Source organism: Pipistrellus kuhlii, unplaced genomic scaffold (genome assembly GCF_014108245.1).
Source record: "Pipistrellus kuhlii isolate mPipKuh1 unplaced genomic scaffold, mPipKuh1.p scaffold_m20_p_8, whole genome shotgun sequence".
Taxonomy (NCBI): Eukaryota; Metazoa; Chordata; class Mammalia; order Chiroptera; family Vespertilionidae; genus Pipistrellus; species Pipistrellus kuhlii.
Window position 1 is genome coordinate 61,032,031 of NW_023425584.1, and position 27,019 is coordinate 61,059,049.

The following is a 27,019-nucleotide window of genomic DNA, read 5'->3' on the forward strand; positions in this document are numbered from 1 at the left end:
CAGAGCAAAAATATCCAGTGCCTTCTCATCTCAGTCAGAGTAGAATCTATACTCCTCGGAAGCATCAATAAGGCCCCATCTCTCTGACTTCATCTCCTACTACTCACCACATTAGTCCACTCTAGCCACAACAGTGTCCTGGCTGTCCTCCAACATGCCAGGCATGCTCCTGTCTCAGGGCCTGTGCTCTAGCTGTTCCCTCTACTCGGAATGCCTTCCCCCAGATATATGCAGGGTTGAATTCTTTATCTCCATGAGTGAAATGGACTAACCCAGTATCACTGAGCCCAGGAAAAACTGAGCCCAGGAAATATTGCCCCTAAGTGGTTGTTTAATGCTTTGAACTTTACAGAATGATAGCAGCTGCCTCGCCACCTCTTCTTGGTCAACCCGTGACACCATGACGCTGTGACAGACCCACAGCACGCACTGCAAATGACAATGCTGCCAGTTCTGATATCTCAGGGAATCAGGAAGTGAGCTTGATATTCACGGCAGATGTAAATATTACTGTGGTAAAAAGTTTGAATTGATTATAGAACTCATTGGTATCTAGCTGTGAAGTAGCAGTAGCCAAACCGGAGCATCTGTTCTAAAACATTGAACCTAACATTTCGGTGTGCAACTCAATAGCCACATTTCTGAATTTAACAAGAAAATCGATAAACACCAACATAAATTTTCCTAAGAAATATTGGGTCGGCAAGTAAGTAATTGCGGGTTTCACACATATATGGCTTCAGTTGAATTTTTAGGTTTGCAGACGTAGTAAAAATGTAAAACACATTTTGTTATTTGATAGTTGGCTATTCAGCTGTTAATCAGTAAAAAAAGTTTTTTGATCTGTTTTGTAGTTTTCGTTTGGCGTTCGTTGAAAAATGGAAAATCAAAAGGAACATTTTCGTCATATTTTGATTTTTTATTTCCACAAAGGGAAAAACGCATCGCAAGCTCATAAAAAGTTATGTGCTGTTTATGGTGACGAAGCCTTAAAAGAACGGCAGTGTCAAAATTGGTTTGCCAAATTTCGTTCTGGTGATTTTTCACTCAAAGATGAAAAACGCTCTGGTTGTCCAATTGAAGTTGATGACGCCCTAATCAAAGCAATAATCAATTTGGACTGTCACAGTACAACACGTGAGATTGCAGAGAAGCTTCATGTATCACATACATGCATTGAAAATCACTTAAAACAACTTGGCTATGTTCAAAAACTCGATACATGGGTTCCTCACGAACTGAAAGAATCACAGTTAACGCAACGCATTAGCAGCTGCGATTTGCTAAAGAAACGTAATGAAAATGATCCATTTTTAAAACGACTGATAACTGGCGATGAAAAATGGGTTGTTTACAACAATATCAAGCGGAAAAGATCGTGGAGCAGGCCAGGTGAACCAACTCAAACAACATCAAAAGCTGATATTCATCAAAAGAAGGTTTTGTTATCAGTTTGGTGGGATTACAAAGGAATTGTCTACTTTGAACTCTTACCACCCAACCGAATGATCAATTCTGATGTCTACATTGAACAACTAATGAAATTAAACAATGCAGTTGAAGAAAAGCGGCCCAAATTGACAAATCGAAAAGGTGTTGTATTCCATCATGACAATGCAAGGCCACACACATCTTTGGTCACTCGGCAAAAATTAATGGAGCTTGGTTGGGATGTTTTGCCACATCCACCATATAGTCCTGACCTTGCACCATCTGATTACTTTTTGTTTCGATCTTTACAAAACTCCTTGAATGGTAAAAATTTCAATAATGATGATGATGTCAAATCGTACCTGATTCAGTTTTTTGCTAATAAAAACCAGAAGTTTTTTGAACGTGGGATTATGATGCTGCCTGAAAGATGGCAAAAGGTCATTGATCAAAATGGGCAATACATTACAGAATAAAGTTATTTAGTTCCATGAAAAAATTGTCTTTGATTTTCTTTAAAAAATCCGCAATTACTTACTTGCCGACCCAATAGAATAGCCATGGAATTAAAATATGCTTGTGCAATAAAACATGTGTATTTTATGGAACCAACAGTAGAAGAACTTAGTTACTTACAATACAGACTCTGGAACAAGAGTGTGAATCCTGGCTCTATCTCAGATCACGTGGTTCACCATTGCAAGTTATTTGACCTTTTGGTGCCTGTTTCCTTGTTGGGAAAATGGGAATAATAAGAGTACATACTGTTATGCCCAGACTTTGTGATCCCCAAGGATCACCAGGGAGCCGAGTCCGATGCAATAAACAAAAGAGCCTTTTTCATGCTAGCATGGCGGAAGAGAGCGAATTTCACCCAGTCCAGGGGTTTTACTCCGGTCGGTGGTGATGTCACTGCCTCAGCTAACCCTGATTGGTTGGGTGAGGGCTAGGGTTCAGTTACAGAATGGAGGAAAACTCTGCCCTGCCCCACAGTGGTGTCAGGAGCCCATCCTCACCCCACCCTGCCCTCTCATTACCTCTAGTATTACCTCGAATGTTAAGTCAATTACCACCGGGAAAGAGTTTAGAACTGCCAGGCACATAGTACTATCTTAATAAACATTAAGGTCATTATAAAGTTATGTATTGTTATTAATTATTAAATGGCCACTTTATTATTTATTGTCATCAATTTGGTATAAATTCCCTAGTCCCTACCTTCTCAACAATCTTTGAATCTGTTTCCTTTCTTAAAATCTTCATCCTACAATTCTCTTGTGTATTGCTAAGTATTATTCACAATGGCATAGAGCTTACGGAAAGGGCACACTTCAACATTATAGGCTAAAAAAAAAAAAAATGTTTAAGGAATACATCTTGAAAAGTGTTTCTGACCCTGTCGGGAAGGTGAGCCCTACCTTTGTATCTCAAGGTCAGAATCATGGCTTCCACGGCAAACAGTGAGATACTTTCCCCTGGTTTCGATCTATTGTCATTTTCTAGAAACTTTTACCTCACTTGGCCCTCGGTCCCTTCCCTGCAAGGGACGGGATCAAAGCCAAAGAAAAGTCATTTCTCTCAATCTCAGCCCCTCCCGCCCGCAGCTAATCACCTCCACACCCTTTCTTTCTAATCCTCAGAGCTGTGAAGGTCATCCTAATTGTGGTTTACAGTCAACCAAAAGAGAACAAAAAAAAGAAAAAGCCTTCCAAAAAAACCAAATCTCTTTGACCATTGTTTTCTTGCTGCTTTTTAAATGGTTTAGCAATTTTCCTGAGTTTATTGCGTGGTTCCTTGTCAAATATTTGCTAAAGCCAATTGACAGTGGTTCCCCAACACTTTAGCCACTCCCTGGTTTTGTATTCCAATAATTCCAGCAGGAAGAAAATGAAAAAATAATGTAAGTAACAAATGCAGGCTTTCCCCCCAGCTAGATTAAACTGGCTTTGATTTTGCATTTTCTTTCTGCTAAGTATTATACCATACAGCCAACTTCTCAGAAGAAGAAGAATGTGCTTGTTGGAAGTTTAATTTGTTATGCAAACTACTGTGAAACAGTTGTTTTGAAAGAAATGGAAGTTTAGATACGTTCACACTCCAATCTTTTCTGTAGAGTCAGTTACTTTAAGTATCAATACTTCTTGACAAGTTTCTTCGTTTGCCTTGAGGCAGTACCACATCGCGGATCACTGAATCTATTTACACATAATTACAATTTAAGAACTGCACTTAGACATTGCATTCTTTTGACAGTTTCAATGAGTTATTTTATAATACCTCTGTAGCAAATATAATTTTAAGTCCGAAATTTGACACTGCTTACCAAGCTGACCACGATGCAAAAATTTCCTGTGAGTTGGTATATTCAAATGACATGAAGCAATAGAAATTATTTTTCCTATTTAACTTTAATTTGAGGCAAGAAACAGTGTTATATTTAATATCTGCTGGAATAGCAGTAAGCTGCTAGTCACCTGAGCACTAATGGAGGAAACCCAATCAGAAGTCTTTCCTGGAAGAAAGATTACTAATTGCAAGTGGAAACTTTGTTCTCTTGGTTATGAGTTCTAAGAGTGAAGTCTGCATCTGTATTACAGCATATGGTGAATTAGGCCACAGAAAAGGTTTCCAATCACTTGTTATACAATCCACACGTGGGCCAGGAAACTTAAATAAAAGTACCCTAAGGATTAAGGATTTTTTTTCCCCTAAGGTGACAGCTTTTAGCCTTGGTGGCTGGACTTGGAGAAGTATTTTCTAATATAATAGAAAAAAAATAGAAAACAAATCTGGGGAAAAGGATTTCCAAATAGTGGAGGAGAATCTTCAAAGAAGGAGGAGAAGGTGGGAAGAAGAGAGAAGGTGAAAGAGAAAGGAAAGAAAATGGGAAGGAAGGATGGGAGGAAAGGAGTGAGGGAAAGAGAATAAAATTCATATTTGAAGATAACTAGTTCTTCCTTTAAAAATATATATATTTATATATTTATATATATATATAAATATATATATATTTATATGTAAATATATGTGTATTTATACTAGAGGCCTGATGCATAACATTCATGCACTCAGGAGGGGGGTCCCTCAGCCCAGCCTGTGCCCTTTCGCCTCAGTCAGGGAGCCCTTGGGGATGTCTGACTGACTGTTTAGGCCTGCTGCCTGCAGGGAGTGGGCTTAAGGCATCAGTTGGACATCCTTACTGCTGTTGTGGAGGCGGGCCACTGCACTCGCCAGCTGTCATCCCAGGTTGTGGCTGAGCAGAGCTCCCTCTGTGGGAGCTCACTGACCACCAGGGGGCAGCTCCTGCATTAAGCATCTGCCCCCTGGTGGTCAGTGTGCATCATAGTGATGGGTCATTCCGCCATTTGGTCCATTTGCATATTACCCTTTTATTACATAGGATATGTTTACATATACAGTATATACTAGTGGCACGGTGCATGGATTCAAGCACATTGAAAGGAAATTAATTAGAAGGTGGCTGGCGGAGCGGGACTGGGTTAGACGGGCTGGACATGCCCTGGAGCCAACTTCCCCAGCATCTGCAGAGTTAGTGGGGTTCCTCTAGCAGGTGGGGTCCCTCAGCCTGGCCTGCAGAGATCGGGCTGAAATTGTCTCTTCAACATCCCCCAGGGGGTCCCGGAGTGCAAAAGGGCACTCTGCAAAATTGCTGTCATACACCTTTGGTGTGGAATGCAAATGCAAGTGTACAGTAAACCAGATTCGGGGCCAACCGTGCCCCAGCTACAACATAACCCACAGATAAAGATGGCATTTCACAGCCCCACAAGGCGTAGGCTCCTTCCTCTCTGATTTCAGGATTCATCACTGGAGAACCGCTGCTGCCAAGTCACTGCAGCTTAGCAGCTCCTGAATTGTCTGCCCCCTGGTGGTCAGTGTGCATCATAGTGATTGTTTGGAGGTAGGAGAGACACTTAGCATATTAGCTTTTTATATGGAGAGATTTTTATTGGCGTATAAATATATATTATATGAGAAGAAGGGAGAGGGAGAGATAGAAACATTAATGATAAAAGAATCATTGTTAGGTTGCCTCCTTCATGCCCCACATTGGGGACCAAGCCCACAACCTCAGCATGTGCCCTGACCAGGAAGCAAACCTTGGCCTCCTGGTTCATATGTTGATACCCAACCACTAAGCTACATCAGCTGGGCTGGCTCTTCCTTTAAAAGCCAGGAATCTTCATAATTTTTACCATCGTAGAAGATATCACAGGCCAATTGAATTAACAGAGAATGTCTCAATTGTGCTTATTCATATAATAGATAGGTCAATAGATGTATAGTTGGTGAAGTCTAAGACAATGCAATAGAAATGTACTGTTTCAGTTTTGGATATTGAACCACCACAGACAAATAAGAATTTTCCACATCATTATATGAACTTGGTTTAGATGAAGGGGCCAAGAAATTTTGTAATACTACTACTGAGGAGGTATTAGACACAAATAAGAGGATGATCAAGCATAAGAGCTTAGCTAGGCCTAGTCCTACCTCTCTAGGGGCTTTGTCATCCCCTAATGAAGCTTGACAGGCAACACCAGAAATTTAACTTCAGCAGTATGTCTATGCAGTCATTGTGCAGAATTATACATATAACTAACCTGTAGAAAGTTTATGCTAAAATGTCATTTTTTTTTTCTTTTCAATCCTTTGCTGATTATTCTAAAGGCATACGTTAAAATTACTCCTCTTTAATTTTCTTACATATTTACTGAAGTTAAAATCTAGGGAAAGTTAATGTCATTCTCCTAGTAATAATAATCCTATCTATTAAGGAGGGAATATGCTAATTGACCCTCACACCATCACAAAGATGGCAGCACCCACAGCTAATAATCAGGGAATATGCTAATTACTTCCCTGCCCTCAAAGATGGCGGTGCCCACAGTCACAAGATGGCGGCAGGTTTGGCAAGGTTGGGCTCACCTCTAGGCAGGCCTGGACACTCTGCACGCCTGCTTCTGGAGTCCCCCAGTCCCCTCAGTCCCCCAGCTGCCCAGGGCAGGCCTGAGGTGCAGGCAAGCCTCAGATGGCAGCTGCCATTCTCTCAGTGCTGCCCAAGGCTCAGGTAACCAGGGCCAGCCAAGACTTGAGCTGTAGGCAGTGGCAGCAGCAGAGGTATGATGGGGCATCACCTTCTCTGATTGCCAGGTCACCTCCTGCCCCTGAGGGCTCCCAGACTGTAAGAGGGGGCAGGCTGGGCTGAGTGACCCCTCCCCCTCCAGTGCATGAATTTTCATGCACCAGGCCTCTAGTAGATATAATAATATTAATAGCTGGCATACCTTGAATACTTAGCATGTGCCACAGACATTCTTTCCATTCATAGACTCACTTATTCCTAGAGGTAGATACTATCATATTTCTTGGATTCTAAGAATTCACCCTTCAGTGAAAAGCATTTTACAATCTCTGTCATGCCACAATCATGATATGGTTGTCATTGCCTGTGCATATGCAGATTTGGCCAAAACTGTTTATTTTGTTATTTTAGTTATTTATTCTGTTAGTACTACATGCTATTTTTTCTTTCTTAATGGATCATTAAAAAATAGTGTCATATATAAATGATATGATAGAGTCCATGAATGCAGTACTGTTAGCTCCATTTTTTTAAAGGAACTAAAGCATGAATTGTTCAGGAAAATTGTTCAGTTGTCCTCTGTATTATACTGCCAAACAAAATCAAGTGGGGTGCACAGACTTGCTTATAGAACGGTGATCCAACGGAAAATTAGGATGATCCCCAGCTTTCCCCTAGTAATACCCAAGAGAGTCTTTGTATATCTCAAAAAGTAAAATGCTGCCAAAACCGGTTTGGCTCAGTGGATAGAGCGTCAGCCTGTGGACTGAAAGGTCACAGGTTCGATTCCAATCAAGGGCATGTACCTTGATTGCAGGCACTTCCCCAGTAGGAGGTGTGCAAAAGGCAGCTGATTGATGATTCTCTCTCATCGATGTTTCTAGCTCTCTATCCCTCTCTCTTCCTCTCTGTAAAAAAATCAATAAAATATAAAATAAATAAATAAATAAAAATAAAAAATTGATGCTTTCAAAAAAAAACACAATAAAACAAAGTAAAATGCCAATGAATGGCTTCATTCCATTGCCCCACACAATGTTAAGAAAACAAGAAAAAGAAAAGAGCCATGCTCAATGATTTACTGGCCCTTATGAGAACACCTTGCACTGTTTACACTCTCAGCCCACTCTTCATTGTTGACATGAGAGAGAGCCAGCATCTTTATTAGTAGGAACAATCTCCTTTTGTTCCTACTAATATGTAGCTTGTGAGGGCATAGGCTGAAACTTCCACTATCAAAGCCATTTAGTGAGGTCTCTCTATTTCTCTCGTACACAGAGCTGTAATACCAAGCTGAACATAACAGTTACGATTTATAATCTAGTATGGTACCATTTAGTTCTTATGTTTAGTGGCCAGTATTTTAATTAAGAATGTGTTGCCATACATTGGCCAGAGTCCTCATATACGGAATCATTTCGTACTTTAAGAATATGAAAAACTCAGTGCTGCCTGAAATAAAGGGAGAACAGGCCCCAGCAACATCTACAACATGCTAGTTCAGTTGATTTCTGATAGACCTTTTCTACAAAAGGCCATTATAAAACACAATATGGTAAATTGTGCTTCATAGTATACTGGTGTCCGGTGCATGAAATTCATGCACATTAAAAGGGAATTAATTAGAGGAAATATTTTAATATTGCTATTTGCCCTTTATCTATAATAGAAGTATCAGAGATGAAACAAAATTAGTAAAATGTATATGAGAATCTTCCTCCTGTCAGAATCTGGGGTGCATCACAGGACCCAGAGGCAAGTCCCCATCCACCCAGGCCTTGTAATCACATGAAACCAAGCCAGGTCCACCCCCACTGGGCAAGATCCAGACCCGGCCAGCCCCACCTCCCATCAAGCCCCATGGGTGGGGTGGTGGGAGGTGCAGCCTCAGGTTCCCCGGTCCAGCACCAGGTGGGAGGCGCAGCCTCAGTTCCCCCACCCTGGCACCATGCATCCTCAGGTCCCTGCTGATCACTCGTTACAGCTCATTACAGGAACCCAGCCTCCACTGTGTGTGTGGCCATCTTGTGATGGTATTATGGCATGAGGGTTAATTTGCATATTACGTCTTTATTATATAAGATACTAGAGGCCCAGTGCATGAAATTCCTTCTGTCATTTGGTTAATTTGCATATTAGGCTTTTATTATATATGATTATTTTAACTTTGAACAAGCAGCTATTAAGTGGGAAGTTTCAATAGTGATGAAACCAAATTGACTTTTGGACCATATTAGGATGAGTGTCATTCTACCATTAAAAAGTCATGAGAACATGAAAATGGCAGATATTCCTCAGGGGCATGTCCTGTGACAAAGATGGGGGGAGGAGATGGGTATTACATGTGTAGTCAGTGAGGGAGCGTGGCCTAGGAAAATATCACTTACCTCAAGTTTGGGTCAGTTCCATTACAGGAAATAGATGCTATCCAATAGTAAATGCTCATTTCCACAAATACATGGACTGGCTCATTTCTATCCTAGGTTTTGATATCTGAGAAAACAATTTAATTGGAAATCTCCAGAGCAGATGTTTGAAAGACCCCATTTGTTTTTACTATTTGTTTATGCAACATGTCAACGTACTACCTAAAATTAGTGACACCATCATTTTTAAACAACTGAAATTCCACAAAAAAAAACAACCAATAGAATCACTTGAGTGTAACAACTATTGTTTGAATTGCATTTTTTTCCCACCAATGCAGGTAGAATGATGAATCCATTAACAAAGTGTGACTATTCTACCCCAAGTCAAAATAATTTTACTACCACTGTACAATACATAATATACTAGAGGCCCAATGCATGAAATTCATACAAGAGTAGGCCTTTCTTCCCCTGGCTGCCAGCAACACCTTTCCTGGCACCCGGGACCCAGGTTTCACTCTGGCCATGGCTTCATCCAGAAGGATCTCCAGAATGACTTCTGGAATAATGTCTGGTCTAATTAGCACATTACCCTTTTATTACTATAGATACTGTAATACTTACATTGGCAATTTATTTTTTTCTCTTTTTTAAATTTATTAAAGTGACATTGGTTAATAAGATTATATAAGTTTCACGTATACATTTCTATGATACATGATCTATATAATGCATTGTGTGCCCACCATCCCAAATCAAATAATCTTCCATCACCATATCATTGCCCCCCTTTATGCTTTACTACCTCCCCTATCCTCTTTCCTCTGGGTCTATGAGTTTGTTTTATAGCCCACATATAGCTTTTTCTGGCTAACTTATTCCCCTTGGTATACTATTCTCAAGATCCATCCATGTTGTTACAAATGGCAGTATTTCAGCATTTCATCTTTTTATGGCTGAGGAGTATTCCATTGTATGTTTTTGTACTGCATTTTCTTTACCCAATCATCTATCAAAGGACACTTTGGTTGTTTCTATGTCTTGGCTATCAGGAATAATGCTACAATGAACATGGGGGTGCATTTATCTTTGCAAATATTTTTTTTTTTTTAGTTTTTCAGGTAGATACCTAGAAGATGGATTGCTGGGTCATATGGTACCTCAATAATTAACTTTTGAAGAACCACATACTGTTTTCCATAATGGCTGACCAGTTTATATTCCCACCAGTAGTGAATGAGGATTCCTTTTTCTCTAAAACCTCTCCAACACTTGTTATTACTTGCATTGCTAATAATAGCATTCCTAACAGGTGTGAGATGGTATCTCAGTGTAGTTTTGATTTGCATTTGCCTAATAGCTAGTGAAGTTGGGCATCTTTTCATATATCTGTTGGCCACTTGTATGTCTTCTTGGGAGAAGTTTCTGTAAATGTCCTCTGACCATTTTTTAATTAAATTGTTTGTTTGTTCGTTGTTGAGTTGTATGAGTTCTTTATCTATTTTGGATATTAATGACTTACTAGTGCTTTTGTTTGAAAATATCTCCCATTTGATTTATTGCTTTTTTGTTTCATTGTCAGTTTCCTTTGCTATGCAGCACTTTAGTTTACTAATAGTCCCATTCAATTATTTTTGCCTTAGGGGTCAAATTCATAAAATGTTCTCTAAGATCAAGGTCCACAAGTTTAGTACCTATGTTTTCTTCTATATAATTTATTGTTTCAGATCTTATATTTAGGTCTCTGATCCATGTTGAGTTAATTTTTGTACACGAGGACAAACTGTAACCTAGTTTCATTCTTTTGCATGTGGATTTCCAATTTTCCAAGCACATTTATTGAGGAGGCTTTCTTTTCTCCATTATGTGTTTTTGGGTCCTTAGTAAAAAATTATTTGCCCATAGACATGTGGTTTTGTTTCTGGGCTTTCAGTTCTGTTTCATTGGTCTGTATATCTGTTTTCGTGCCAATATCATGCTGTTTTCATTATCATAGCTCTGTAGTATAATTTGAAGTCAGGTAGTGTAATACCACCAGCTTCATTCTTTTTTTTTTTTTTTTTTCCCCTTAGGATTGTTTTGGGTATTTGTGGTCTTTTGTGGCTCCATACAAATCTGATAATTTTTTTTTGTTGTTGTTGTTGTTCTATTACTTTAAAAATGACATGGGGATTAATGGGGATTGCATTAAATCTCTATGTTGCTTTCAGTGATTTAAAATTTCACATTTTCCTAGGCCCTTTCATATGTTCAACTTAAAATATTAATATTTATTCATCCAGGATGCTCTGTAAAATGGCTTTAACTCTTTAGAATTTTAAGGTGTGTCTTCTAATAAGAACTAGCAAAAACCAGTTGCCTTCTAGCAGAGTTCAGCTTCCCACATACACCTTGCAAGCTCACAAAGCCATGTTTTGCTCAAAATAGAATACTAACTCTCAGGTACCTGCAATTCAGAATGTACTATTGGTCTCAGCAGTTTCTTGACTCCATGGGGTCTTCCTCAAGTTCTCAACTGTCACACATGTGTTTCTTCTCTTCTTTTGATGGTTGTCTGGCTTTCACATTTTGACAAATCATGAAAAGATCAAACCCAGCCAAAACCTGTCTTTCATTAAAGTTTGCTATGGTTGAAATGTTAAGTTTTCTCACATTCATGGATTAAGAGTAAATTATGATCCAAACTGAAAGATGAGTTGGGTTCATCTCTCTCACTCATATCCACATTGCGGATTTGTTCTTTTTTACTCGTTGCACGGAGTGCCCTCTTGCCTCACTTCCTCCAGGAAGCCTGTTTACCCCTCAAGTAAACTTACAGAAACACAACTTAGTTTGCCTTGTAACATTCCAACATAATGCCATACCTGCACTAGTCACCACTGTTTAATGCCTCCATGAGATGACGAGCGAGGAGTATTAGATATTATCTGATGCTCTTGGCATATAGAATATTTTCTCAAACCCTCACCTGTATGGCTATGTTTAGTCAACCAATATAGTCAACAGATCTTAGATTATCAAAGCAGTAAGCAAGCTTGAAGTCAGGGATAAAAAATTAGAGGCAAATGAAGGCTCAAAACAGAAAATCAGAAAGAAGCCAGGTGAAGGATTAGAAGCAGATGGCCTCAGAAACTGTTCCAAGAAGAAATGAGAAAAGGCAGAGCTGGAGATAGTTGAGTGCTAGAGACCATCACCACAGCCATACACCAAATATTTCCAGATTAGACCTCCAGGGGAAATACATTAACATGCAAGAGTCTCCTGCTTTGCTGACCAGTTATGGAATTTGCCTCAGCTGTTTGTGAGGAAATAGTTGTTTACACACCACATTTATGTGACAATAATCCTAAAATGACTTGAGTCGTTTCTGAAAAGGCTAATGTTTGGGTTGCTTCCTTATGAGTTAACAGTATAGGCATGGGAGGAAATGAAGACAATACATCCTTCAGGTTCCCTATGCCTTCACAAAGTCTTTCTTAATGCATCAGAAAAGAAATGTGCAGCCCAGCTGGAGTGCTCAGTGGTTGAGCATCTACCTCTGAACCAGAAAGTCATGGTTCAATTCCCAATCAAGGCACATGCTGAGGTTGAGGGCTTGATCTCCAGTAAGGGGTGTACAGGAGGCAGCCAACCAATGATTATTTCTCATCGTTGATATTTCTATCTCTCTCCCTTTCTCTCTGAAATGAATAAATATTTTAAAAATGACTTTTTAAATAAAAAGAAATGTGCAAGTATTCCAAGCTGACACAAAATTGCATTAAGGCTATGAAATATAAGTATTTAAATATGAGTCTGCTCTTGCAACTTTTGCCCCTCCTCCCTCCCCCCCCATATCCTCTGAATCTTTCATGGGCCCCAATGGATCCTCTCTCCTTCTCCACCCACCTCTCTTGTCCATGGAAGCTGACCTATCTGGACCACAACAGACATCTTCAGGCTCTGGTTGGGTTTAACCCCCAGGGAACCCTAGTAGGTCAGAAACAAAAGGAGAGGAATTCAAGATACTTAGTTCTCTACCTTCATTCTCATGGGTTTGTCCTGTGTCCAACCATCAAGAACTTTTTCTCCTGCCCTAGCTGGTTTGGTTCAGTGGATAAAGCCTGGACTGAAGGGTCCTAGGTTTGATTCTAGCCAAGGGCACATGCCCGGGTTTTGGGCTCGATCCTCAGTAGGGGGCATGCAGGAGGCAGTCAATCAATGATTCCCTCTCATCATTGATGTTTCTATCTCTTTCTCATCTCCTTTCTTCTCTGAAATTAATAAAAATATATTTTAAAAAAGAAATTATTCTCCCAACATAATACTCTCCTCTATGTTCAGGAAGCTGCTTCCTCCTTTGGTCCTTCAGGCTCAGGGTGGTAAACAATCTGCTTTATAGCCATAGATAATACATAATCCCTGTGGTTTCCTTATACCCTGATACTAACTTTGGATCTACTCCTGTCATGGAACCATCCTTGTGTTATCTGATATTTATTGCATCCTTTCTTTCTAGCTGAGACCACAGCATCCTTTTTCTGATTGCCCATATCTATGTTGAAAGATGACCCAACATCCTTATAATCCACATGTGACATCATGACCAAATTCCTAAAATGCTTACCCTGAAATCATTAAGATAAATTCTGGATTACTCACAGGCAAGTTATCAAGCTTGGAAATTATTTTTCCAGTGTTATGTTCCCTTTTACTTCTCATTGTTTGCTTTTAGGATTTTTAAGTAAACTTCAACTTCAGTTCTGATATTTGGTAAAAGAATCTCATTGATGTGAAGATGGAAAACACTTTTTATGTCATTAGTGGAATTTCCTTATTTATACATTTTCTGTCAGTGAGAAAAATAGTGATTAACACTTAATTGAACATGATATATGCCTGGCATTTTTTTAAGTACTTTATATCCATTCTCTCATCCAATACTCATAAGAGATCTACAAGGTAGGGTCTATTATTACTATACAGTATCACCATTTTACACAGGAGGAAACTGAGGCTCAAAGAGGTGAGTAAATTACTCAAAGACACACTGTTGATTAGTGGTATGTTTAGGATTATTGATACGTTATGCTTTGAAGTGTGCTTTGCATTTTAAAAAATGATGCAGAAAAAAAAGTCCAAAACTTAGTGACTTAAAACAATAATTTTCTATTAGTTTCTTCCACTGCTGTTTGAAGACTAGCTGCACATGTATATTCTCAGACATTTTTTTTTTCATGTCTATTATGCTAGATTAAGCAGACTCTAATGCGAATCCAGAACAGAGAATACCATAGTGTAAGAGTGAGGGGGATGGTTCAAGCTGGTCATAGTTTGAATTAGAAGTCAAAATAGAGGTAGGCAGATGGGTGTAGATTAATGGTAAGGAGGGAATGCCCAGCATATGAATCAAGAGTACCTTTAAGAATTGTGCTCCGTACACAGATTTAAAATAAAGGGATGGAAAAAGATATTTCATAAAAATGGAAACCAAAATAAAGCCAAGCTAACACTAGGTATACCTGACAAAAATGGACTTTATTTTTTTTTAATTTATTTTTATTTTTTTCTTCTTATTTTTTATTAAAGTATTATATGTGTACATATCTTTCCATTGCCCCCCACACTCCCATACACTCTCATACACTCCCCCCCACCCCCGAGTTTTTCATCCATTGGTTTTGCTTATATGCATGCATACCAGTCCTTTGGTTGATCTCTTATCTCCCCCATATCTCCTTATCCTCCCTGCTGTAATTTGGCAGTCTATTTGTTGCTTAACTGTCTTGTATCTATCTTTTTGTTCATCAGTTTATAATGTTCTTTATTATCCATAAATGAGTGAGGTCATGTGGTGTTTCTCATTTCACTCAGCATGATGTTCTCCAGTTCCATCCAGGTTGCTACAAATGATAAGAATTCCTTCTTTTTATGGCAGCATAGTATTCCATTGTGTAGATGTACCATAGTTTTTTTATCCAACCATCTGCTGATGGGCATCTAGGCTGTTTCCAAATCCTAGCTATTGTAAATTGTGCTGCTATGAACATAGGGGTGCATATTTCCTTTTTGATTGGTGTTTCTGGTTTCTTAGGATATATTCCTAAGAGTGGGATTACTGGGTCGAATGGGAGTTCCATTTTCAGTTTTTTGAGGAAACTCCATACTGTTCTCCACAGTGGTTGCACCAGTCTGCATTCCTACTAGCAGTGCACGAGGGTTCCTTTTTCTCCACAACCTCGCCAACACTTGTCGTTTGTTGATTTGTTGATGTTGGCCATTTTGACAGGTGTGAGATGGTACCACATTGTTGTTTTGATTTGCATCTCCAAAATGGACTTTAAAACAAAGACTATAACAAAAGACAACAAAGGATCCAGCAGTCCTACTTCTGGTTATTTATTTGAAGAAAACCAAAACACTAATTTAAAAAGAAATATACACCCATACAGCAGTATTTATAATAGCTAAAATATGGAAGGAACTTAAGTACTCATCAGTATAGATGAATAAATAAAGAAGTGATGCATATGTACAATGAAATATGACTCAACCATAAAAATGAAAGAAATCTCCCCATCTGCAACAATATGGTTGGGCCTAGCGAATATTGTGCTGAGTGAAATAAGTCAGACATGGAAAGACAAATGCCATATGATTTCACTTACATATGGAATCTAAAAAAACAAAACAAAATAAATGAACAAGATGACCAAAAACAGACCCATAGATACAGAGAACATGTGGACGATTGCTAGATGAAAAGGGGTTGGGGAGGTAGATAAAAACAAGAAGGGATAAAGAAGTACAAATTGGTAGATACAGAACAATCATGCGGATGTAAAGAACAGGATAGTGAATATAGTCAATGATACTCTAATAATTATGTATGGTGTCAGTTGGTACTAGATTTATTGGGTGATCACTTCATAGGTTGTATAAATGCCTAATCACTGTTGTACATTTGAAATTAATGTAATATTGTACATCAACTATGATTGAAAAATTATTAAAATTTTAAAAATGAAAAGACAAAAATAAAGAATTGTGCTCTGCTCTTCAAAGCTGGATGCCTTTCCTTAGTCATGTGACCTACAGCATAGTGTGAGCACAGTTGTAGGGGTCTGGGGAAGGAGAACAAGAGATCACGCCGTTGAGAAAGGCATGGCCTCCTCAGACCCTCACTGAGCTGTATGTTCAAGTTGCAGATGGAAAACCCATGGCCACTTCCCCCCTCCATAACATTAAATGGATAGCATGCTATATTCAACTTGTGTCTGCTTTATTAAAAGTAGGGAATGATCATTTATGAAAAAAGTGTTTGAGACATTTCATTTTTAAAAACTAAGATCTGATTCAACAACGGCTTCTCCAATAGGAGGTCTCAAAGGACAATAGAAGAGTATTATAAACTCAAACAAAGCAGACGTGATTTTAAATCACATAATTACAAATGAAATTATTCCGCATTGACATTTTTGTATTTCATAATAAAAACCAGATTAAATTAGTGAAAATGCATGTTTTAGGACATTAAAACAAAATATATACCCTCTTCACCTAAAATCTTGGTTCAAATACATATACTTATTTTATAGTATGTATAAATTTCTTTTTTTTAAATATATTTTATTGATTTTTTACAAAGAGGAAGAGAGAGGGATAGAGAGCTAGAAACATCGATGAGAGAGAATCATCGATCAGCTGCCTCTTGCACACCCCCTACTGGGGATGTGCCCACAACCAAGGTACATGCCCTTGACTGGAATCGAACCCAGGACCTTTCAGTCAGCAGTCCAATGCTCTAGCCATTGAGCCAAACGGGTTTCGGCAGTATGCATAAATTCCAAACTAATTTCATGTTTCTCAACTAGGTTTCCCCCCACCCTAGATGGTACATATCTTAAAAATATTTTATTTCATCAACCTGCTGTGTTCCTCAGGCCCTATATAGGAATGATTACATATTGAAATAGATGGAATAAGTCATTCAGGACAATTTACATTCCAGAATAGTGAGTGTATATAATTGACAGAAATGGAGTAACAATAGCTAACTCTAATTTATCCACTGCAACCAGCAACAGAGGAAGGTAGTTCATTAAGATTGAAAGTATTTATTATTACCTGATAATCTCGATTTTCTTAGTAAATTAAGTATTTCATTGCAAGTGGGTCCTCCGCCCTGTTACTTTCATGTTATTGAATGTCTGTTACATGGATTTGGAATATGTTAGTCATATAATGAACATTTATAGAGCAGTTTTTGAAGGCAAAGCTCTGCCAGGTGTCAGAGGGTACAACAATTGGGTCCATCACTTTGGTGAACCTGGAACTTCAGGAGGGAGACAGACAACATAGTTATTTGTAATTGGAATTCCCTGCCTCTCAAGATAGAGATGTAATTGTCACCCACTCTTGCCAATTTTATGGCTTGTGGAAGTTGAAAACATACCGTAGGATTTCTTCCATTTCCTCCCTCACCTTCTGGGCTCCTGGTCTTGCAGGTGCTGCTTCTGTGCTGCACTGAGTGGACTCAGATGTAAATGCAGCATCTCTTTAAGCTCACGTTTAAAATTTCATATTCACATATGTGAGCCTAATAAACTTCACAGAAAATGGTGAGAATAGAAAGAGATGAGAGATCAGGAATGCACACAATATATATGAGCTAAGAGGTCAAATAGCCCGGGGAGACAGGCATGTGTACCAGTAAGCATCAAGGGCCACCACACCATTATGGAATTTCATCAGATTTGCCTACTCCTTGCCTCTCCTCAACTTGCTCTCACATCTCTCCCCAATTTACCTCCACTTCTTACAGAGCAATAGGAGCTCTGAATTATTTTTTTTCTAATAGACAGGGCAGCATTTCCCTCCTCTGAAGTTTTGGAATCATCTGACACCAAGATATTTCCAACAGAGAATTCTCTCCCTGAAAGAAATTCTTGTGCAAACTATAAATAATATTTTGAAAATTTTCTCCCTCGTATCACATATCCCTAATTCAAGGCATGAATAAAAAGGGAAATAATATATTCTATTATCAGTGATTGCAAACAGTAGCAAGATTTATTGATTATATATGTATATGAATATATGAATATGTGTAATTATAGGACATAGGTGATTTTTAATACTATTTGGTAATAAAGCCATTTTAGAGTAACAAACAGTATTGCTTAAAAAGACTAATATAATTTTTAAACTGACGGTGATGAATCTCAAATCAATGGTTAGACCCAGAATCTTATAATAATTTTGCTTAAACAAATTACAAGGACTAACAGCTGCCTCAAAATCTCAGTGAGAATATCCCAGGTAGGGATGTAATTTGTCTTAAAGCAGAGAAATGATAAAGTATCAATGTTTCAATCTGGATCAAAACTACAAAGTCAGAAAGAGTAAATGACTGATGCAACACTGGGTGATGCCAGTCATGTATCTTCTGCCTCAGTTCTAATAAACTTGGTCTAAGAAACTCAGGCTATAAAGTCTATAAATAAACCAAAGGGGTCAGACCACGTGTAAGGAATACTCACCAAAAACTATGAATACTGTTGGAAAACCCTCCTTCAAGACTGATGCTAATGCAATGCTGATACAAGGCAGATACAAACGCTGTCTTCACAAAGATGATGGCAATCAGGTTGACAGAAACAGCCGCCCTACTGAAGGCTTGTTAAACAGAAAATGACTCTATCCCTGGAGTAAATCCTCTCCTGCCTTGACAATTTGGGATGAGGATAGGGTGTCTCATGGGGGAATCTTCCTATCCATAGGCCTTACTCCTATTACCAAAACAAAAACAAAACAAACAAACAAACAACAACAAAAAATCACACAAGGAAATAAGACAAGGAAATAACTACAGCAGAGGAAACATAGCACACTACTTATACCAGCCATCTTAGATCTTGCTTCATAAATATGATCTAACCACTAAGAATCACCAGGTATTCTAGGAAAATAAATAGCATGAAAGAACTTTGCCTCTCTCTTTTCATCAAGATGAACAAACAGAACTGATCCCACAAAGAAGCCAAGATATCTTAAGAAAGAACAGGACAAGGTGAAATTTAAAATGGAATTATGAAAATAAAAATTTTAGTGGATAGTCTGAATAATCAAATGCAAGGGCTAATTATCTCCTGATTGAAGGCAAAGTTTCTATGAAGTTTCTTAGAATGTAGATCACAAAGAAAAAGAGATGATAAATATGGGGAAAAGATAAAGACGTAAGGGAGATTCATGAATCCAAGGTTCTTCATCCAGTAGAATTCCCTAAGGGGAAAACAATGGAGGGGAAGGAAATCATTGAAGGAAATTACAGAAGAAAATTCATCTTTGCTGAAGAAATACAGGCATCCTCAGACAGACATAATTTGGGCAGAATACATGTTAAAGGATTTATAGAGTCCTTCATTAAACCTCAAGATGAAGAGAAAATTCTAAAAGCTTCTAAGATTCAAAATAGGTTACCTAAGTCAAGAAGCAGATGAACATCTGACTTCTCAACAGAAGTATTCAACCCATGAGGACAATAATGCAAATCATATTTGTGTGCCTATGTTTTAGAATAATGTCTGAGTGATATACATCAACCTTTAGGCAAGTAGAAGGGAAGACTCACTTTTTCCTTTCTATCCTGCTATTGTTTTAATTTTTAAATAATCTTTTATTAGCTTTATAATTAAATTATTTGAAAAGAAAACATCAAGTCTGGCAGCAGTGAATAGAAACCATTTCCAGGAAAAGAGATGAGAGGCTGATAATTCAATTAGAAGGTTATTACAATAGTCTCCAGAAACTGAGGGAGAAAAAAGCTATGGCAATAGAAATGAGGGGCCAGACTCGAGGAACATTTTGATAATACTTTTGATGATTTGGTGAATTGTGGAAATTAAGACTTAAGAGAAAAAAAATGATAGAGGAGATTTCTAAAATCCCTAGTCTGAATGACTAGGTATATGATTAAGTCATTCAGATATGAAAGACCAAAAGAAGAATAGATTGATTTCGGATGTTAGGGAAAAGGCAGTAGATAATATGTTTATTTTGAGCTTCAGATAGAGAATATACATAAAAGGTCTTGACTGTGAGCTGAAATCGAGGCTGGAGCCTGGGAGGGACATCAGGTATAGACACAGCTGGGCCATGAGTGGACAAGAAACAAAGATTGATGGCTGAGCCTTGTGGGAAGCCCTGCATTCAGGACAGCTGAGAGAAGCCAGTGTCACCTGACAAGGTGAGTTCAGAACAGAAAAAGGGTCTGGAGAGTTCAGTGTCACAGCTAAAGAAGGACATTTTCACTAAGGAGGAGAAGGGTTTGCCACATCAAAGGACACAAGAAAAAGGAGGAGGGCCAGTGGGAAGAAAAGAGGGACATATGTAATACTCGCAACAATAAAGATTTAAAAACAAATAAATTTTAAAAATAAAATTTAAAAAAAGAAATGACAATGTCATTGTCTTTGAGAAATTTGAGGTTCATAAATATTTGAATGGTCGAATAATTATTAATTTTAATAATATATTAAGTGGCTCATAGTTTCTTTTATTTTTCTTCCTTCCTTTCTTTTATTGTCTAAAGTTTTACATATGTCTCCTTTTTTTTTATTGATCCCCATTCCCACCCCAGGCGAGCCCCTATGACCTCAATGTCTGTGTCCATTGGTTATGCTAATATGCATGCATACTCATCAGGTTGTTCTAATATCTTTTTCATTACTGAGGTCTTTTTTAACATCTTAAGAAAGACCAAGGGAGACATTTCTTTTCAGGTGACCCATTAACTAGATTTCTGGAAGAAATCTGACATCAGAGAGTCAGAATGGGTTTCCAAGGTCCCAAGCTGAGGTCAAACTACATATTCAGGAATGCCAAGTCAGAAGGAGAAAAGTGGGACTGATGCCAGACTACAGCGACCAAAGCCAACAGGAATAAGACCAGAGCCCGAGAGAGAACAGAGACTCTGAGGACACAGGGAGCAAAGGTGTCAGTCAGAGGACATTTCAACTGCTGCCACGTGTGTTGCAAAATAATTTCCTTTCTTTACCCATCCTTCTCCGCCTTTTAAAGTCGGAGGCCAATGGGTTGTCATCTAATAGTATTTCCCAAGAAGGAAGTTTAAATCATTTATACTCCCAAGATCTGTGACTTATAAAAAAAAAAAATCCACGTGGAGAAGACTGATACTTTTCTAATGTGCATTATGATGAAAGAGAACCAGCATCTCAAATGGTGTAATAAGGGAGGTGGTTTCCTCACAGTTTTTAGCTCTTTACGTCTTCCATTGAATACATTTTCTCTTCTAAACTCCCCCAGTACATATTGCTGACTTCAGATGTCTGGTTCTAATCATTTACTACCTTTGGGTTGTCATCTTTTCAACCACATACAGTTTATCTTCCCTCTGTAGTGTAAGATCCACTCACACCATTCATGCCTTAGTCTCCTTTTAATCCTCTGCATGCCAGTGTCTAAATATTAATAGTTCCACTCATGCTCATTAATTGTCACTTAATAAATTACCCAAAGATAATGACTACTGAGGACTATTCATATTATTACATCTTTATAAAGTTTTTTTTAATACTTTTAAAAGCATCCTAATGTACATAAGATCTTTTGAATTTTTTTAAAAAAAAATTTAAATAGAAAAGTTTATTACAATTAATAGATAGGTAAGCTAAGGTTCAAGAAGTTAAATTATTTTCCAAGAGATTCAGTATTACAGCTAGAACCCAGATTTCTTTATTCTTAACTGAGTTCTCCTGCTACTATCAGGACTGCAATTTATTTTCTGTAACGATTGAGATTCAGAGAAGTAAACCTACATATCCCAGGCCAGAGGTTCGCAGGCAGTAGTGGCAGGGAGAAGGGTGAGGAACAGTGTTAGAGTGTGTATGAATATACCATTCTCCGGGAAATGGTTAAAACGGGTTATCACATTGTGGGTATCACAATGGATAGAAAATTATGTTTGTGGCATTTAGTGTTAAATATATTGTGATACTAGATACAGCACAAGGAGAATTAACCTGTCCGAATACCAATTGACCACCAACTGGGAAACTCAGCAAATTTAGACAAACCAAGGGTATTTTAGTCACCTCTTCAAATAATTAATAAATAATCTTCCCTGATGATATCTATATCGAGAATCTACAAAATAATAATTTAAAACGTTTTGCTATTATTCTTGTTTTGGTGTTTTGTTTTGTTTTGCCATTATTCTCAAAATGAAAGAAAGAGAACATATGAATGGCAAGTGTCCAAAAATTAGTCTTAGGAGGTAACTGAGCAAAAGCAGAAATCCGGACTCATGTTCTTCCTACATAAAAATATAGCTATAATATCATTGTATTTGAAAAAAAAATCACATAAGCAACATGGTGTGTAATGTACAACAAGATTTAAAGAACTCCAAGCTCTCAAGTGCCTGTTGGAACGTCACTTAATCAACTGTAATTTTTCAGTCACTCTTGACTTGTTTTCATTCAAAGGAGAGTTAAGTAGAAGTATCCTGAATCTTTTCTTACAGTTTAAGCTTTCTGCTCCTCTTCCTTCAAGTGTTAGCTTTAATCATGGAATCACCCCAGAGCTAGGACTCTCTTCTGCTTCTCAGGGCTCCCACCAAAGACCCAGATTCTGATGCCCCTCTTCTGTTTGTCCTTTAGCTCAAATGAATTCCCTAGACCTTTCAGCAACACAAAATGAAAGAAAACGACCTGCTAAGGAACATTCTTTTTCTCAGATTACAACAAACTCCTTAATGAGCTTTGCCCCAAGCCCTGTAACAGACATAAAGCTCTGTTGGCATTGAAGGTATTAAGGAGCCATCCACCCTACCCCTCCCTTACCTTCACCCTGTTACCTTTCAAAACACTTAGCATTGAAAAAAATTCCCTAGACTTTTTTTTTTTTGTCTTTCCTGGTGACATATTTCTTAAAATCATATGCCTTTGGGGGATTTGTTATGTTGTTTAGGTGGGGAATGTAAAACTGAGCAAATATTTCAGGAACAAAAACAAGACTCCTCACCTATAGTGTTTTAACTATGACGACAAACAAATGTTTGAAGCCCTAAGTAGGAACAAAATCTTTACAAATATTGAAGCAATTCTTAACCTAATTGTCATTTAACAATTCTAAGAATGTGTTCGTTTTCTGCTCAACTGGTGTACTGGAGCAAATTGTTTATCTGTGAGGTTCTATAAACTAACATGAATTACTTTGTATTTCCAATTAAATCTCAATTAAGAAACTTTATAATAATCTCAGACCAAGCAGCCAAGGATAGAAATACCTCATATTGAATCATACTTACAGTAATAATGAGACCCTTAAGATTTGGCATTTATATTTACCTCAGATAGGCGTCCAAAAATTGTGATGATTATCCAAACTCTCCAAACATCTTGAGTCTGCAAAATTTGGCTGGCAATCTTGTGGGAACAAGCATTTTAGTTTTTGGGGGGTCTTGTTTTTTTTCCAAAAGCCCAGTATGTCTGCTGTAAGTCCTGGCTCAAAGTCAGACTCCAAAGGCAGATGAAAATGAGAGAGAAAATTTTATCTAAATATTTGAAAGCTTTAAAATGGGTGAAGATTCATGGGAAGGAAAAGTTTATTTTCTTTAAAACCAGTTCAACATAATTTATACCTATTGCTACAATCATGTTGAACCTGTTACCAATGTCATACATTGGACTCTCTCCCACTTAAAGTGAGAATAACCATTCAAGAAACCTTCTATGAGATGTTTTATATTCTTGGGTCCTTTCCCCATTTTAACACACAAGAATGGCAATACCAAAACAAGCTGTATTTTTATTTGAATTGTTCTAATATATAGACATTTTAAGTAAACACTTAGGAAGGTATTTACTTAAGCAAGTAGTGTATTAAGTAAGATAAAGAAAAAAATGTGAGTTGAAATGAAATGGCAGTTATTTTGGGTAAGGTATATAATTATAAATTGTACCTCGTGATTGAAAGAATAAGAACCAGTCAATTATTCTGAATAAGTCCACAATCCACTCCCTTTTTCTCTATCTGGAACAGAGTCAAGTATTTTAAAGCCCTTGCTTTTAAAAATGAGAAGGTAAGCATAAAAAGAGATTTTAAAGATGTAATAGAATGTGAAATAGCTAAAGTCATGACATCCCAAGTTCAGGCCAGATTTGTTTTAAATTTAAATAAAATTATTAAATTAATTAGCCCTAGACTTTTTTTTTCTTTTCAGATTAGCTTATGTTACAGCTCTACCTATACTCATTCTGTTTAGCTTGTTCTCATTCTCGAGAAAAGAGGCCATCATACAAAGTTGAACATAAAGTAAATCTTGGTTTCAATGAACTTGCAAATTACACTGGGAATATGTTTTGGAATCATTCCAGATCTTTGGAGAGGAAAAAGAATAATTTCTCAACTCTAAAATCTCTCTTCTGTCTTTGCAAAAATCTCCCAATGTTTGGAAGCTATGATTTCATGCTCACATTGTTGAGAATTTAGTACTACCTCTATCCCAGAATAAAAAGAGTAATCTTTTAAAAAAAACAAAACACTTTAATATTGAAAGTATTACATATGTCCCCTTTTCCCCCATTGTCTCCTTCTAGCCCACTCCCATCCCCATCCCAGACCTTTATCACCATACTGTGTCCATGGCTCCTAACTGCTCCCCTGTTGGCTAGGTCTGCTCCAACTGCCCCCTCCCTGTTGGCCTGGTTGCTCCTAACTGCCACACCCATGCTGGCCTGGTCACCCCTTATTGCCCCCCCACTCCCAAAATCGTTGGCTTGGTTGACCCCAATTGTCCCTTCTGCTGGCCTGGTTGACCCCAACTGCCCCCTGCTGGCCTGGTCACCCCCAACTGCCCCCTGCTGGCCTGGTCACCCCCAACTGCCCCACCCTGCTGGCCTAATTACCCCAACTGCCTTGCCCTGTTGGCCTGGTCCCCCCTCACGGTCAGCATGGTTGCCCCATGCAGCCTGTTTGTTCAGTTGCTTGGTCATCCCTCACTAACCCCCCTGCTGGCCTGGTGTATGCAGCCATCTTGTGAGGGTATGAGGGTTAATTTGCATATTATCTCTATTATATAGAATATGCATGCAAGTTTTTTGGTTGATCTCTTCCCACCCACCCACCCACCAGAGCCTTCCCTCTGAGATTCACAGTCTGTTCTATGCTTCTATATACTAGTACTATAACAGATATTTCCCACAGATTTAGATAAGTTTATAATGTGTAATAGAGCTAGCTTCTGGAATAATAACTTGAGATTTAGTTTTCAACCAATTTAATGGCATACCTAATTTTACTCAATCTTCATAGCAGCTGTGCTATCCCATTTTACAGATGAGGAAAACCGAGGCTGGGAGAAATTAAATAGCTTTCCCACAGTTTATCAGCTAGAAATTTATAAAATCTAAGTTCAAACCTAAGTTTTCAGATTCCAAGTCACATTTCACTGCTGCTGTTTAAACTAGGATTTGTTGGAAAATCTAAGGTTCTGCAAAGGACTCTCACCGTTTTTTCCCATCGCTAATTTATGTGAAAAGCAGCATTCAGTCTCATCACCACGTGGCTCGAAATTACCTTTGTCATCCCTGTTGATTCTCCTGAATGGAAACGCAGCTGCAGTACTCAGATTTGCCGTACTTTTTTTTTTTATGAAAGAAACCATATTGTACTCCACGAATCTTAATGATATCTGAAGCTTTTAAAGAACATTAATTGCGACACTGTGTCATGACCAGGTCGTTCCGATCTCTGTGCTGGAACACGAGCCCTCATGGTTTTCTCCTTAGCAGATACTTTCGCTGGTTTCCATGAAGCCTTCGCACAATTACTGAGGATAATAGGCTGCCGCTATCAGGTTTCTTCTCGACTTTTCACTTTCGCAGGCGAAGCCTTCAAAGATAAAGTACAGGCAAGCTTAAAAGATCAGAAAGGCTTTCACATTAGAAGAGTGGGTAATTAAATTTGATTTATGTCCATTACCGTCATTTTGCCTTTCTCCAGGCTTCCCTCTCTGACACACAAAGCTGCAGAAAGCACCTCGCACTCTTCGTGTGCTTAGAGATTGCCCTAATGAGGTTTTTGTCCTGAGATGGCTTTTGGATTGAAGGGCCCTGCTAAAGGGTGACACTTCTATTTCAGCCAGACAGGAGCCTGAGTTCTGGCCAAAGTAGCCAGAGCTATTAAAAATGAGTTTCAGTTCTTCTAGTGTGTCCATGTTTTACAAAACTACAGAAGGCGTGTTTGTGTTTACATTCTTCCTTCTTTTTTTTTCTTCCTGATTCACATTTTAATGATTCATTAGCATTGAAAGATGACAGACAAATTCCTCCCTAGCCAAGAAACAATGTGGGTATTGTTAACAAAACTTCCTGAAAAGATGTGGAAAGAAGAAACTTTATTGAGACAAACCAGGGAGATGCAGCCTCCGGTGGAAACAAAGTGTGCTCCACTGAGACAAAGGGGAGGCTCTTTTATAAAGTTCCCAACCAAGGATCCAATTTGATCCATTTTATGCAAATGAGGTTTCCAAATATGCAGTTCTGATTGGTTTGCATAGATGCAAATGAGGATATAATTGTGCAGTTCTGATTGGATGGGACAGGTCCATTGGTCTAAAGACAAACCCAGGAACTTCCTTATAGTGGCTAACTCAAACAGCAGAAGCAAAGTACAGGAGGGGGAAGCTTAGTGTGTGGCTTTTCCCATCATGCAGAGTGCATGAGAGGCCTCATCAGCGCCAGCCACTAGGCTCTAGTTCTGAGTTTGGGCCCAATTAACCACAAGAGGTCTATTCCAACAGATATATTTCTTCTGGGTTCACAGTATTGCACATTTTACTATATCTCCAGTGACCCTCTGAGCCGAACAGAAAGAGTTTCCAGGAGGCGGGAAGAGAAAATTACTTGTTCCCGGAATGATAAAGGGCCATTTTGCACCATAACATTATTGAATTAAGGAGGTTGTTTTTTTGTGTGTTTTTTTAATCTGGCATTGCTTCTCACCCAACCCTAGCCTTCGACTCCGAAAGGAATCTAGATATCCTTTAAATTGGTTGACTTATCTTGGAAACCGTAGTTTGTCTCAGAAATCCCCAGTGGCAAAATTG

At 38.4% G+C, this 27,019-nt stretch overlaps 1 protein-coding gene across 4 annotated transcripts in view; it reads left to right on the forward strand.

Moving 5' to 3' along the window:
* PALLD (palladin, cytoskeletal associated protein) overlaps positions 1-27,019 on the forward strand; it is a 375,164-nt gene that overhangs the window by 6,782 nt on the left and 341,363 nt on the right. The window lies entirely within an intron of this gene.